Genomic DNA, 13977 nt, shown 5'->3' with positions numbered 1-13977 from the left:
TCAGCAGACAAATATGCCACCTCATCATCCAAATAAAGAATAAGCTAGTGATGCAGACGGCAGAGGCAGTGAGAGGAAAGAATAGTCATGGAAAAGTGTAAGGAGGTGTACAGTAGGCTGTGTGGGCAGAGGGGGGCAGTAGAGTGTTTGTTTTTTTTTTCTTTTCTTTTTTTTTATATATTTTTATATATATCATTTTCAATACTGTCAAACTACAATTACTGCAATACCATCAAAATAGTCTAGCACTGATTAATGAGAATTTATATTTTCTAAGGACTGAGATTTTAATTCACTCACAGTTGATCTTTTCTGAATCACCAGTGAGGTTTCCTAGATTCTGACTCATTCAGTTTTTCTCTACTGGTCCTCCAAAAATTACTCTTTCCCTGATTAGCCATCAGAAACGTATTTTATTTCTATTCCACCTCCCTCTATAGATCCCCTTTTTTGAGTTTAATTTCTGACTCTCAATGACTCTCAGGTAGACCACAAGACCCTCTGTGATGTTCTGCAGTGTCCTCAGGATGATGTCTGCTGTCAGGATGGACTAAGGCAGAGAGATTCTCCTGTTGGCACTGCCATCCGGCGTCCTCTCCAGCCATTGGACTGAGGCAGTGTGCAGAGGATCCGCCAACAATATAATCAGACAACAGCCGAGCTATAGCAACGTTCTGCACACATGGATTTTCTCTTATAAGGCATAGCACTGGGACCAGTCTGCTCCTTCTCAAAATGTGCTTCAATCTCCTTTAGGTTGGCCATCAGCCGGATGACTGTACAGATCTTGTGCACAGTAGCTCCCAAACTACCAAGGGTGGACAGACAGTCTAGGTCCACTTTATGACTGTGTCTTATTTCTCTGCAAAGTTTCCCAGGCTGTCTGACTCTGGCCAGCTCAGGCAAGAGAATCTCAAAGCCATCACCACTCTGAGGTGGATGATAGGAGCAGCAGTAGGGCAGCACTGTACAAAGGTGTGGATGTGAGCCATGACATTGTGCCTCAGCTTTTGCTTTTCTTCAGCTGCCATGGCAAATTCAATGTCCTTTGCATGGCTCTGAGCATCAGTGATGGGCAGACCCAAAGCCTTTTCAGCTTTAGCAAGGTAGACCCACAGCTTCCTCTATTCTGTAAATTTATTCCTGTCATTCAAGTTATAGACCATCTCCTTGTTGGCATACTTGGCATGTTATGGAAATCTCTAATATAGCATTGGTCTTGTTTAATTTGTTACCTACTGTATATACTGTTACAGAAATCTGAAAACAATCTTCACAAACACGTCATCTTTGTGAGGTTTTAATTTGCCTTTGCAAAGGGGTCAAAAAACAGAGTTCAGCAACAGTCTGCGTGGTATCTGACAAAGAATAACAAGTATAGAATCATTTATAGGAACAAGTGATCTACCCACCATGGCCACAGAATACAATCGGAACATTCTGTGCAAAACATAACTTGTACAGATGAGTACATCTTGTAATAGAGGGTTATATGAAGACAATAACATGATACTATGGAGCCTTCTGTCTGAAAAAAATTAGAGAAATTACCACCACAAACACCAGAGGTGAACGATGCTTCATGAAATCCTCAGCACCTGCCATGCGACTTCTCTACCTGAACCCTAAACCCAGAAACACACAATAGGTCCCAAAGAGTTGATCTTGACAACTTTGGATCTTGAGTTGAGGATTAACAGATATCGTGACTGGTCACGGCAAATGGCTAATCCTCCCTGAGTCTGGTTCTGCCGGAGGTTTCTTCACGTTCAAAGGGAGATTTTCCTTCCCACTGTTGCCAAGTTCTTGCTAGAGGTGTCATATATTGTTGGGGTTTTCTCTCTTATTGTTGGGTCTTTTACTTTACAATATAAAGTGCTTTGAGGTGACTGTTGTTGAGATTCGGTGCTATATAAATAACATATAATTCAAGTGAACTGACTCTAGTGTTCAGTACCTTGGTGCGGTGGTTTGAATTGATGTCTCACAGCAAGAAGGTCCTGGGTTAAAATCTATTGGCTGGGGCCTTTTATGTAGAGTCTGCATGTGGCCCCTGTGCCTGCATTGGTCCTCTCTCTGGCTTCCTCCCACAGTCCAAAGACTTGCATGCAATTCTAAATTGGCTGTCAGCTTGAATGGTCTGTCTTTGTGTTAACCTTGCAACAGAGCAGCAACATTTTTAAATTAGATTAGATTCAATTTATTGTCACTGCATATGTCACAAGTCAGTGACAACAAAATGCAGAGTACAGTACAACAAAATGCACATCGTATCCCACATTTTGCTCTGACGGCTGGGATAGGCTTCAGCCCCCCATGACCCTGAATTGCATAAATGGAAGAAAATGGATGGATGGTGTTCAGTATAGTCTGTGCTGTGGGATGTGAGTAATACCGCCCACCAGATTATCGCTGCTACAATCAACTTTACCCAGGCCCCATGCTGATGTCTTATTCCAAAATATTGCAAATTAGATTTCTCATGATTTATAACCGAACAAATCAACAAATCTGTGAAACTGTCTAATGTTGCCTCCTGCTCAAAAAGCAAATGTTAATTTCTGAAAAAACACCTTATTTTCCAAATTCTGGATCTATTTTTTTAATGCATTCTTACAACAGAACAGCAGGTTGATCTTGAGTTACTCTTCACAGAGAAATTAGTGGCACTTGGTGTGCTGCGACAAATACTACCATATAAATGTCATTTAAGAATGCATATGAACCTTAAAAAAACTCTGACATCAACTGGATGCCAAGCTTGAAATTTGTTCTTGGCACATCGCACTTATTCACGCACATTGAGATTAATTTCAATGCATGGAGAGACATTTGACACTCTGGCACATGGTTTGACAGTTTGACAACAGTTTCCAAGCTCACAACTAGAGTCTTTGTGCTGTGGAAGCAGGCAGATGTTGCAAAACGGATGGTTCAATCACAAGTCAGAAAACTACAGTCTGATTACACACCATGCAACTTGGCTGGAGAATTAATAGCAATAATGGTGAGTCAGTGTTGTGACAGACTTTACATTGTGAAGTATGTATACCTGATATTTCTGAAATAACAAATATTGCTTAATTTATCCTGACATCCTGATACTTTTTTTTTTTTTTAAATCTACATAATGTAAAACCCCTCTAAAAGATGACTGAGTAGAATTCCAGATAGAATTATAGATGGTGGTTGATTGTTTTCTAAAAATGTAACCATTTCCAGAATTATTCAAGTGGTGTTTAAGTTCCATATGTTGCCTTAACTCTAGTGGACAGCCTCCAGTGGCTCCCCTCTCGTTTGCCTCAGGTTTGTGAATCAGTATGGATGCTCTGTCCATCTCCCACCTCGCCCTCTCACTCTCATAAAGCATTGACATGGTCCAATTAACATCTCTTTCACATGCCAGAGGTGCACGTGAAGGGTGAACAAGTCTGATGGGCTCAGAGCACACTAATGTTTTATCAGCACCACACACCAGGGTTTCTCTGCTCTGTGACACAGACAACTTACTGACTTGACTCTGTCAGCTCACTACATGACTTCTGAATTAGTCTGTATTCTAGCCATCCCTCCATTTTCTACCACTTAAGGTCCAGGTTGAGGGGGAAAGCAAATAGAACCGCTGAGAGCTACATCTCTCCAGCCATCTCCTCTAGCTCTTCCTTAGAGATTCAAATGTTTTCCCAAGCCAGTTAAGACATACAACCTCTCCAGTGTTTCTTGGATCTGCACTTTGGTCTCCTGCCAGTTGGGCATCCCTAGCACACCTCGCCTTGGAGCCCACTCTCCTGAATCATCTCAACTGGCTCTTCTTGGTGAGGAGAAACAGAAATCGTACTCTGAGCCCTTCCTCAATGACTCACCTCTTCATCCTAGGTTAGAGGATTAGCCCAAACACCACTCAAAAACATCACGCTATCTGGGAATAGGTATAAATAGCACACCACTTTAGGGACATTTCAAATGTAATGTCAACATATTTTTAACTTTGCACCAATAGACTACACCAGTCGTGGTGTATTATCTAAAGTAGCATTATAGAAGATAGTTGATGCTTTTTTTGTTTTTTGTTTTTTTTTTTGTTATTTTCCCTTTTGTTCCATGGAAATACCTTTCACCTATTTTTCTTTTATTACAGTATCTTTGAACATTCAGCATGAGTAAAACTGATGTGACACAACAGCTAAACATTGGCCACTGCCACTGGTAAATGTCATCTTATTTGAAGAAAGGCTGAAGGCAGTAAACACACTGATACTGATCTTTGCACAACATATTGATGCATTCCTAATTTTATGGTTGTAAATGACACAAAAAGGTTAGGACTATGATTAAGGTCAGGTTAGGGTTTTATTGTGTAAAATAACACATGAAAAAGGGAAAAACAAGTTCACAATGGCAATACAAAAAAATTACTTCATGATATCAGTCTGTCAATATAGGTTTATATCTACGATCTTGTTTTGGTCACTCTTCCCCATAGCTTGTGACCATAAGGTCAGGGTAGGGATGTAGATAAATCATGAGCTTTGCCTTTTGGCTCTGTTCTATTCAACACAACAAACGAGTACAGTATCTACATTACTGAAGACTGCACAGAGCCACCTGTCAATCTGTCTCCCCATTCTTCCCCTGCATGCTTGTGAAAAGGACCCTGAGGTACTTGAACTCCTTTGGTTGAAGTAGTAACGTATTGGTTGTGGATGCACAGTATGAAACAATTCTACTAAAAAAATACAGTACAAAAGTGTGTGCAAAAGTCTTGAACAGCATGAACAGCAATATAGTTCATAAGGCAAAACAGAGTTTGTATAATTTTGACAAGTTTGAAAGTCAATATTTGGTGAGAGAATGGTGCAAAAATATTTTATGCCTGTGTTGTTGGCATTTTTGGTAGATTCAGCTAAAGAAATGGTAACAAATTGTTTTTTTTGTTTTGTTTTTTTTGTGACGGGCTGCTGCTAACAAAGTTTTAAAAAAGCTATAATTTAAAATAGCTTCTTTGCTAAGTTGTCTATTATGTGTAAACAACACTGGTTTATTCTTTGAGTTAGAAGCCTTTTTTTCATGCTTGAAGAATTTTATGGGTCAGAGTTAAATGCTCAACCAATAAAAAATAATTCCTCTGAAAATGGTCAGTTACAAGGACTGGATAGAAAACAAGTGAAAAGCAGCCAACATCCAAAGAAAAACTTTGGAAGACCTTCAGAAAGCCTGGAGGACAATTGCTCAAGACCACTTTAAAAGCCAGAAGGTCAGACAGTTTGGAAGCAAAATATGAAGCAGCTCAAGATTTTCGCACAATACTGCAGTTGACAGAATTAATTAAGTGTTTTTAACGTTGCCAAATGTTAAAACTTCTACAGATGTCTTAATGAAAAGAAAGCTGTCGTTTCACCAGAGGTTTAATCCCATATCGTTAACCTCAGCATAACTGCCTAAGTCATATTTTGGTTAAACTGAGATATCTTCCTAACTCTTCTTTGCAAACACTGTAGATTCATTTGAGCAATATCTGCCACAAATCTCTGTAAATTCCTCAGTACAAAAGTGTTAGTAAAAAGCCTAGAACCTCAGAATGTAAATCTAAATAGGAATAAGCACAGTGAAGGATGTACCCAGGTGAATAAAATGCAGCTTCCCTTTGGAAGCTGAAACATACTGAATGTGGCCAAAAGGCATACCCACCACCCCAACACACTCAAGCAGAGAATAAAATAAAATACTGTGAGGTAGCCCTCAGAATCCCAGGCAGAAATGCACAGTGATTACATAATGACAGTTCATCCTTAAGAGCTATGTATAAAAGAAAAAAAAAAAAAAGGGAAAGTCTGAGCAAACACTCACAAATGTGAAATGGAAATCCAACCCCTTTAATAGTACATTAAGTATTCATGCAGCACATTGGCAATCAAATGGCTCTGTTTTCATGGCTGACAAAGTCATTCTTCCAATAAAACACTGGACAAATATTCAGACAAAATGCGCTCATATACATCCTACTGCAGTGTGCCCCCCCCCCCCCCCCCCCCCCCCCCCCCGCCCCTTTTACAGGACATCTTGGTTTTCATTCATTTTATATTTTGAATCATACATTTTGGTCATTTAAATAAAGCATTGTGCCAAAACAGTTTTTTTTTTTTTATGCAATTCACATAAATGGAACTGTGCTCAATCTGACTCACCACAAAGCCATCTCCTGTAGGAGAGACTGATGTTTCAACTAAATCCTTAAAAGGAATTTTGCAGTGCTTAGAGAGCTGTGGCTTTTGTCTGCTGAAAGTTAACAGGAGCCCAGTCCCCCCCCCCCCAGCATCTGCTTAGATTGGACGAGTCACTTTGAGGATCCTCAAGTTTAAAGAAATAAATGCAGATATTTCATAGTAAAGCTCAGAGAACTCTAACTCTTTCTTTCAGTGAGGCACCCCATCTATTGATTATTTCAGCCAAATAGGAGCAAGTTTATCATTTACTTTGTGTTACTGAGATACCACAAAGCTTTGGCCTACATGCTTGCCAACGATCAAACTTCCTTTTATAGGGTGAGTGCTCTATAAGGAAATGCTTTACTGCCCATTCGTCACTGACAGTGAGAGTAGGAGATGAATCATTCTAATGTTGCTCTCGCCCATACAGAAGACACCCATAGTGCAATAATGTCAGTGTGCTCTGAGTTTCACTGGAGGCAATGAAACTCTAAATCAAAATATAGAAAATGCTGGATGGCAACTGACCCAAAATGGTGAGTTAAAAGTATAAGAACTCATTCAATCTCTTTCTGGTGGTATTAATGAGCCAGCTAAGTGTTCTTTGGCTTTGCTGACTGATTTTCCCATCTTCTAAGAGAAAAAGAGCAAAGATTCCTCCAAGATCTGAGCTATTACCATGTAGACCAAACCAAATCAGTTCATCAGATCTTGGAGAAGATCTTCTCTTAGCCCACACTACTGACCTAACTGTGCATAATGGCTACTTCAATGGCCCAGACAAGGAAGCACTGAAACTTTAGCAGAAGGTGCCCGTTTAGGAATGTTAATGACTATCTCAGAACCAATGATAAAGTAGTAAACAGGATTAGCTACATTGGTTAACAAATGTGTATTGTAGCGTAGAAAGAAAATATAAAATTTATATGGATTATGTATGTAGATATTAGAAATATGTTAAAAAAAAATGAACTCCAGAGACTTCACCCATTTAAACCATTTTCTAAGAATCTTAAAACTAATGTTTTACTGTAAACTGAAGTGATGAAGCCAAAACAGGTTAAGATGCAGCTTGAAAGATTTCTGTACCTGTTTCCCCACCTTGTTACAAATGAGGTACAGCACAATCATTTTCCGTTACATCTTTGTCAAATTTGAAAGGGCGTCCACTGGATTCTGTTAATTCTTTAACTCTTATTAAGTGCCACTCTTCCCCCCTCTGTCAGCTCTTCATAATAGCTGTTTCTTTTTGTTTTTCTTTAAAACTTATTTCAGATTAATGACTGCTGCCCTGCCAGGACTTTAAAACAGTGTTTAGTGCATGATTAATTCTCAATTTGAGAACTCATTTTTGAGTGTAAGCATACATTCCCATCAAGGTGTCATGTCTCCAAAGTTTAACAACAAAATCCCATACATCATTTAACACTGCAAGCCGCACAACAGCATCACATTGCTGCATTCGAAGCAGGGAATTATTTCACTATCCTGGATTTAGAAGATGATTGCACTGCTGACAAGACTTGCTAAAGCTATAATTCTTATTTGAATTATGTCCCTACGTTTCAGGTGCTATTGAACAGACATAGGGAGTGTATGGTGGAGGCAGGATTTGTCTTTTAAATGACCTTTTTGAATGTGCTGTTGGGGCAATAATAATCCACTGTTCTTATTCCTGTCTAGTCTGCTAGCGATGTGACAGAACCTTGGTACTTAGGTAGACAAACTTATCAAAAATGATCAAAACATTGCCTTTCAGAGTCCTTTGGCAGAGTTGTCTGTGGGCAGCAGGGGGTAGCTGAATGTAGTTTCCCTGTAATTTGAGTGCCTGTTCTAAAATTGCACCTAGTTTGACAAACTGTTATTCGGTAGAGCTGCAACTTGCTGCCATGCTGAGAGTTTAAGATGTCTGCTCTGCTACAAACACACTTTAATGAGCGACTGCTAATTGCACAATTGTTCGCACTTCAGTTGACACTTGACTTCATGGTAATGTTTGCATGTCTGGCATCAAACAAAGTTTCCAGTGATTAACATGTTCACTTTGGCCTTCGTGCATTTATCACAATATGCACCACATGCATTAAACACAGTGGGATATCCAAACACTTAAGCCTGATTGTAAATGCAGCTCACATCAAGTCAAATTTTACTGAATGGTGAAATTAGCTCTGGACACTTATGTATTCCATATCAGCCAAGAGTGTCTAATGAAGTCAAGTCAGGCTATTGTCATTTTAGTACATCCGCATTTCACCTTGGATTATTACCAGGCAGGTGATCTGTAATGTGCCACTCCATCTTTCTTTTTTTTTTTTTTTTTTTTTTTTATAAATGCATTGTTAATGATCATCTGGTCTGTTGAATGGTGGCACTGCATGAATGTGCGTGTGTCTGTGTTTAAGAAAATCCATTTAACTCCAGAGTTAAGACGATCATTCACTTAACTTATTATCCAGAAAACCAGCCCATCACAATTTGTATTACTCAATATCTGGGCCATGTTAACAGGTGAAAATAGCTATGTGGAGGTTCACATCAACACTGTAGATCTAACTCATCTTAGTCAAAGTGAATGAGCAATTTTAGGGTCTCTTTGTTGGTTGTCATAACAAAAATAATCATTCCCAGTTTTGTGTTCATCAATCTGCTCTTCAGTTATTTTTTCTTATGCATTTTATTTTTGCTAGTGCAGCTGGTGGGTTATGTTTTGCATATGTTGCCATGCTATTCCAGACTCCTCCACTTGCCAGATTAAATTGGGCAGATAACCAGTACATTTCAGATTCAAGCACCAACTCTTAAGGTCTCTTTAGAACCCAGTCAGCTGCCTCATTTCTTGCTTTAACAGTATGCACAGACATGAAAGTTAACACTTGCTGTTTTTTATTTTAACTTGACTTTGGTAGCTGTGATAGTTAATTCAATGCTTGGGTCGGTAATTGTGTAGCGCTCCTGTAACATGTTCTGACAAATATTGGAAAAATAGGTGATAATGGCTTATACAGTCAAACACAGTAAGATAAGACTTATGTGGTTCTGCACAGGCCCTTCAAAAGGCTGCATTCACTGCATGTAATGAATGCAAGTATGTGAGGCATCTTACATACTGAAGGTCAGTGTCATAACCAAACCCTTGGTCTGCAGTCTGGTGCTGAAACTAATCAATGAAGTTTGATGATTGATTCATTATTAGTCATTTACAATCCAGAAATGCCAAACATTTGCTGGTGAAAGGTTCATAAATGTGGACCTTTAGTGATTTTTGCACCCTGAGATATTGTTATGGACATTTTAATAATCTGCGACATGCTACCAACTAAACACTTAACCAGCTGTCTGACTAATATTTGATAGATTAGCTGATAATAAATTGCTGATTTTTTTTTTTTCTTTCTCCTAATCGTGTCATTATGGTTAAATAAGAACTAGGCTTTAATCCACTGGAATAGTATCCACTATGAGTGTCCCCAGGGCCCCAAATAAAGGGAAAAATATATTTAAAATTCTTTCTTAGTGCAGTTTTCAGTCATTTGAAAGAGGATTTGCATTTTGTCTGCATCAATGTCAGAACTCCAACAGCAGCAACCAGATGGTCTCTAATAAAGCCATTCAGTATTCAGCTGTGTACCAAATATCATCATTTTACCAGACACTGTAGCCCAAAACATGCTATTGGATTACAAGACACTTGGCATCTTTTTCTTAAACATTTGCAAACACATCAAAGAGGTGAGGATCTTTGAAAGATGCAATGCAAAACTGGCAGCCATACAATCCACCCTGTGCTTACCGGGAGCCAATCAACGCAACACTAACGGGGACAGCTAAGCAACTGACACTTGCCTTATGCATCTTTCTATCCACACACACTCACACACGCGACTGTCAAAGCATCTCACAGCATTCAGATAAGTGAGGCATTCACTCTAAATGCGCCTTTATCTCTCTCTCTATAGAGAGATGGAGTCTGGTGCGGAGAGAGAAAGCTCTACTTATAGAAGCTGCAGTCAATGAGTGGACTCTTGTTTCCTGCACTGCGCGTAAATTTCAGTCTGGCTACACTGGTGCGGCACACGCATCAGAGGTATCGGGTAGCCTCCAACTCCCACTCTGTTATAGCAGCCTGTCCATCATTCATAACTCCACTGAGGCAATGTGTGAAACAACACCCCGGGAGAAAAACCGAAGCGCGTCGGAGCCAAATACACTCCTGATAACACAAAAATGACGTGTGCGCACGCTTACTTTTTTGCCCCCTCCATCATGTCCGTTTCTTCCTGCTTAGTGCACAATTTCACGCGGGGCGCAAATGCAAACGCGCGCACAGTCAAACTCTCGGCTTAGAAGCGCTCACTCACGCGCTCAAGACCCCCAGGCAATTTATTTACCTGCTCTGTGAAGCACAGCAGCGTGTTCCCGCAGGCACACGCACGCCACCGAGAGTTAAACGCACACATGCAAATGACAACTTGAAATAGGTTAGACAGTAGGGGGAAAAAAAGCATACAAAGTTATTTTTCTCTCTTACCTGTCCACGCGCACCCCCCTGAACCCACATGACAGCTGATTAAGGGCGAAAAGAATGTGCGAGTTTGAGTTTGTTCCCCATTCTCTCCTTTTCTCCGTCTCTTTCAATTTCCTTCCTCTACCACTGTCATCCTCTCCAGGGCAAAGCTTCACGGCTTGCAGAGAGCCGACACTCTCCCTTCCTTCCCGTATGCGTGTGCGCGTATGTGCGAGCGACCGGACGAGAGCCGAGCTAGTGCATGTGTGCGCATCTCTTCGCCGATGCATCCTCCAATTGTGCCCAGTTACTGCGGCAGCTCAAGTCGAGGAAGGCGCCCGATTGGTCGGTTTTTAGATCAATCCACGGCTCTCAAACTCGTACCGGCCTCCCTGTGCTCCCCCCTGCCTCTCTCCATTATCTCCCTCTCTCCCTCTTCTCCTGTCTTTCTCTGTTAACACGTGATTATGTAAGATAGTGATCAGGAAACGATACGTTATCCCATTCTCATTTTCTTACACACACACACACACACACACACACACACACACACACACACACACACACACACACACACACACACACACACACAGTACCAGAAACATCCTACCTTCCTAGATTGTCCCAGCAGAATATAGAGCGCAAAGAACATTTTATAGCAAGAAGAGAAGCTGTACTCTGAAACAGGAAAATAGGCACATGTACAATTTAATGGCTTGAAAAGGTTACTGAATTCTGACTGTTTTCTAAATAATCCTTTTTTGTTTTGTTTTGTTTTTTGTTTTATTTGTGGAAATGGTATAAAAATTACATCTACTGGCCACTTCATTTGTTACCCCTGGCTGCTACTCAATTAGGCAATTAGGCCTCCTTTTACGCTGAACCTTTGTGGCACAGATTCAACAAGGTGCTGGAAACATTTGTCTCAAATTTTGGTCCAATTTAACATAATAGCAGCACTGTATCCTCCCCACAGCATTTCAGCACAACCACTGGCAGCCTGAACTATTCTGTCTCAGCCTGGTCTGAGGGGGTCTCAATTTCTGTTGCAACATTCAAATGCAAAGTTTTTCCAATCTTCTATTGTCCAATTTTGATGAGCCCATGTGAATAGCAATCTCTGTTTTCTGTTCTTAGCTGACAGGCACGATATCCTGTGTGGCCTTCCTCTGTTGTGTGGCTCACTGGATATTTTCTCCTTCTTTGAACCATTTTCTGTAAACCCTAGAGATGGTTATGTGGGAAAATCCCAGTAGATCGGGTGTTTCTGAAATACTCTGAATATGTCATGGTTGTTGGTGCCAGACAGGCTAGTCTAAGTCACTTAAATCACCTTTCTTGCCCATTCTGATGCTCTGTTTGAACCTCAGCAGGTCTTGACCATGTCTACATGCATAAATGGACTGGGTTCTTGTAAATGGCTGGTTAGTTATGTCCCCTAATCCCCAGTCGTAGCAGATGACTACCTCTCCCTGAGCCTGGTTCTGCTCAGGTTTCTTCCTGATAAAAGGGAGTTTTTCCTTCCCACTGTTGCAGAGTGCTTGCTCATAAAAATAAAATTGGATTCAATCAATTAGAGCAGTAATAAAGTGTATATGTGTATATGTGAGTGTATATGTGTTCTAGTCTGCAAATCATTTTGTTTTTCACTTTAAACTGTAGTTTCACTTAGAAAGCACAAGAGACAAAGAATAAAATTGGTGTTTAGAACTGTGGGAGAGACGAAATCTTCTATTAAGTTTTCTCCTTTTAAGTGTTTAAAACTCATTCAGTTTCAAACTGTGTTTCTATTTTCTTTCACCTGCTCCTCACTGACTTTACAATAGTTGTTAAAATTTTTAAAAAATGTGATTAAGATTTATGAATTCATATTATAATGCTGCTAGCAATTCTGACTCCAAGCACTGAACTGAATAACAAACAAAAGCATTAAACCAAATAAATGGACAGTAGAAGAAAGTAAATGTTGTTGCCCTTGAGGGGAAAATATAAACAAAGCTACAGTTCAGTATTAAATTACAGCATAATGCATTATTCTTTACAGTTAAATCAGACCCCAGTGTGACTCTGTTGCTCAAGCCCAGACACAACTCATCAGTCAACATAAAGAAATTAAAAAGTAGGCATAAAATGTAACATATTGTGCTGGACAGCACAAAGACTCTCAGGAATGTATGTGTTTAAGTTTGAATTGTTAATTTAGTGCTGACGTGATGGTCGTCTGTTATGCTGAGTTAAGAATTTGATTGTTGGGGAAAAATGTGATTTCCAGTGTTTGTATGCCTGACAAAATGGTTAAGGTTTAGCCAGCAAAGAGCTACAATTACCAAACTTTCTGTAGCAAATGATCATATCTGGCCAGTGTTTATCTTAAAGATTGATGTTAAAATTTTTATTAGCTATGTTTCAGCAGCTGTGTGGTTACTGAATGAAACGTGAGATTACACCAGTAAGACTAAAGAAATTATTCATTTGTAGTACCCCATTAAAACTATACTGGCTTACCCTATACTCTATGCTGTAACTGTAACAGGTCTGTTTTGCTAACACAGAATATTGATTGGCATATGGAAAATGCCTTTGTGAAACAAAATGAAATAAAATAATTGTATCTAGCTTGCTCATTATCTTAATCCAATAGCTTGTATTTTATCAGTGTAGACATGTGCCATTTTTTCATGTTTTTGTAGCTCTTGGCCCTGTTGGCTCTGAAGTGTTTTCTTATACATTTCAGTAATAGTAACTTTAGCTCAAGATACCTTGGCACAAAATCCAACATAAACATCTGAGTTTAACTCGTGCGACACACCAGCACAGAAATATTAATGCAAACAGCGATGTCGCTCACAATGACCAACAAGTACCAACAAGGATTCAACGCAGTGCTAAATTTGAGCTTAACAGGATAATAGCTACCAAATAACAAACTGCAGCACAATAATTTTTATATTAAGAAACTTGCTGTAGGTTACAGTAGACACTGAAAAAAAAAACATGTTTAATGTTGGCAAATCCACCTGCAAGTACTTTAATTATTAAGTGCATTGCTCTACAAAGCACACAAAAAAGATTTACAACCAAGCATAATTGATTAATTTACCCTCATGTGGACAAGATCTATTAATATTTTGAGTGGCAAAGAAAACACCATCAATTGATACCCGAAGCTCACCTAGTATTATTATTATGGAATATGGCAGCATACTTTGTAGGTTAAATAACTTCATCAAGGGACAGGATGCTTTAGTTTCAGTAATGTGCTAG

At 39.6% G+C, this 13977-nt stretch overlaps 1 protein-coding gene across 1 annotated transcript in view; it reads right to left on the bottom strand.

Annotated features, from left to right (window-relative positions):
* Positions 1-10959, bottom strand: part of LOC115799429 (cadherin-18) — a 105671-nt gene extending 94712 nt beyond the window's left edge. The window contains exon 1 of the mRNA XM_030756590.1: positions 10738-10959. The gene's annotated coding sequence lies outside the window, so the exon portion shown is untranslated. The remainder of the gene's footprint in view (positions 1-10737) is intronic.
* Between the last annotated feature and the right edge of the window lie 3018 nt (positions 10960-13977).

This window comes from Archocentrus centrarchus, chromosome 20 (genome assembly GCF_007364275.1).
Source record: "Archocentrus centrarchus isolate MPI-CPG fArcCen1 chromosome 20, fArcCen1, whole genome shotgun sequence".
Lineage (NCBI taxonomy): Eukaryota > Metazoa > Chordata > Actinopteri > Cichliformes > Cichlidae > Archocentrus > Archocentrus centrarchus.
Note: the sequence above shows the minus strand (reverse complement) of the source record. Positions and strands in the feature narration are given on the sequence as shown.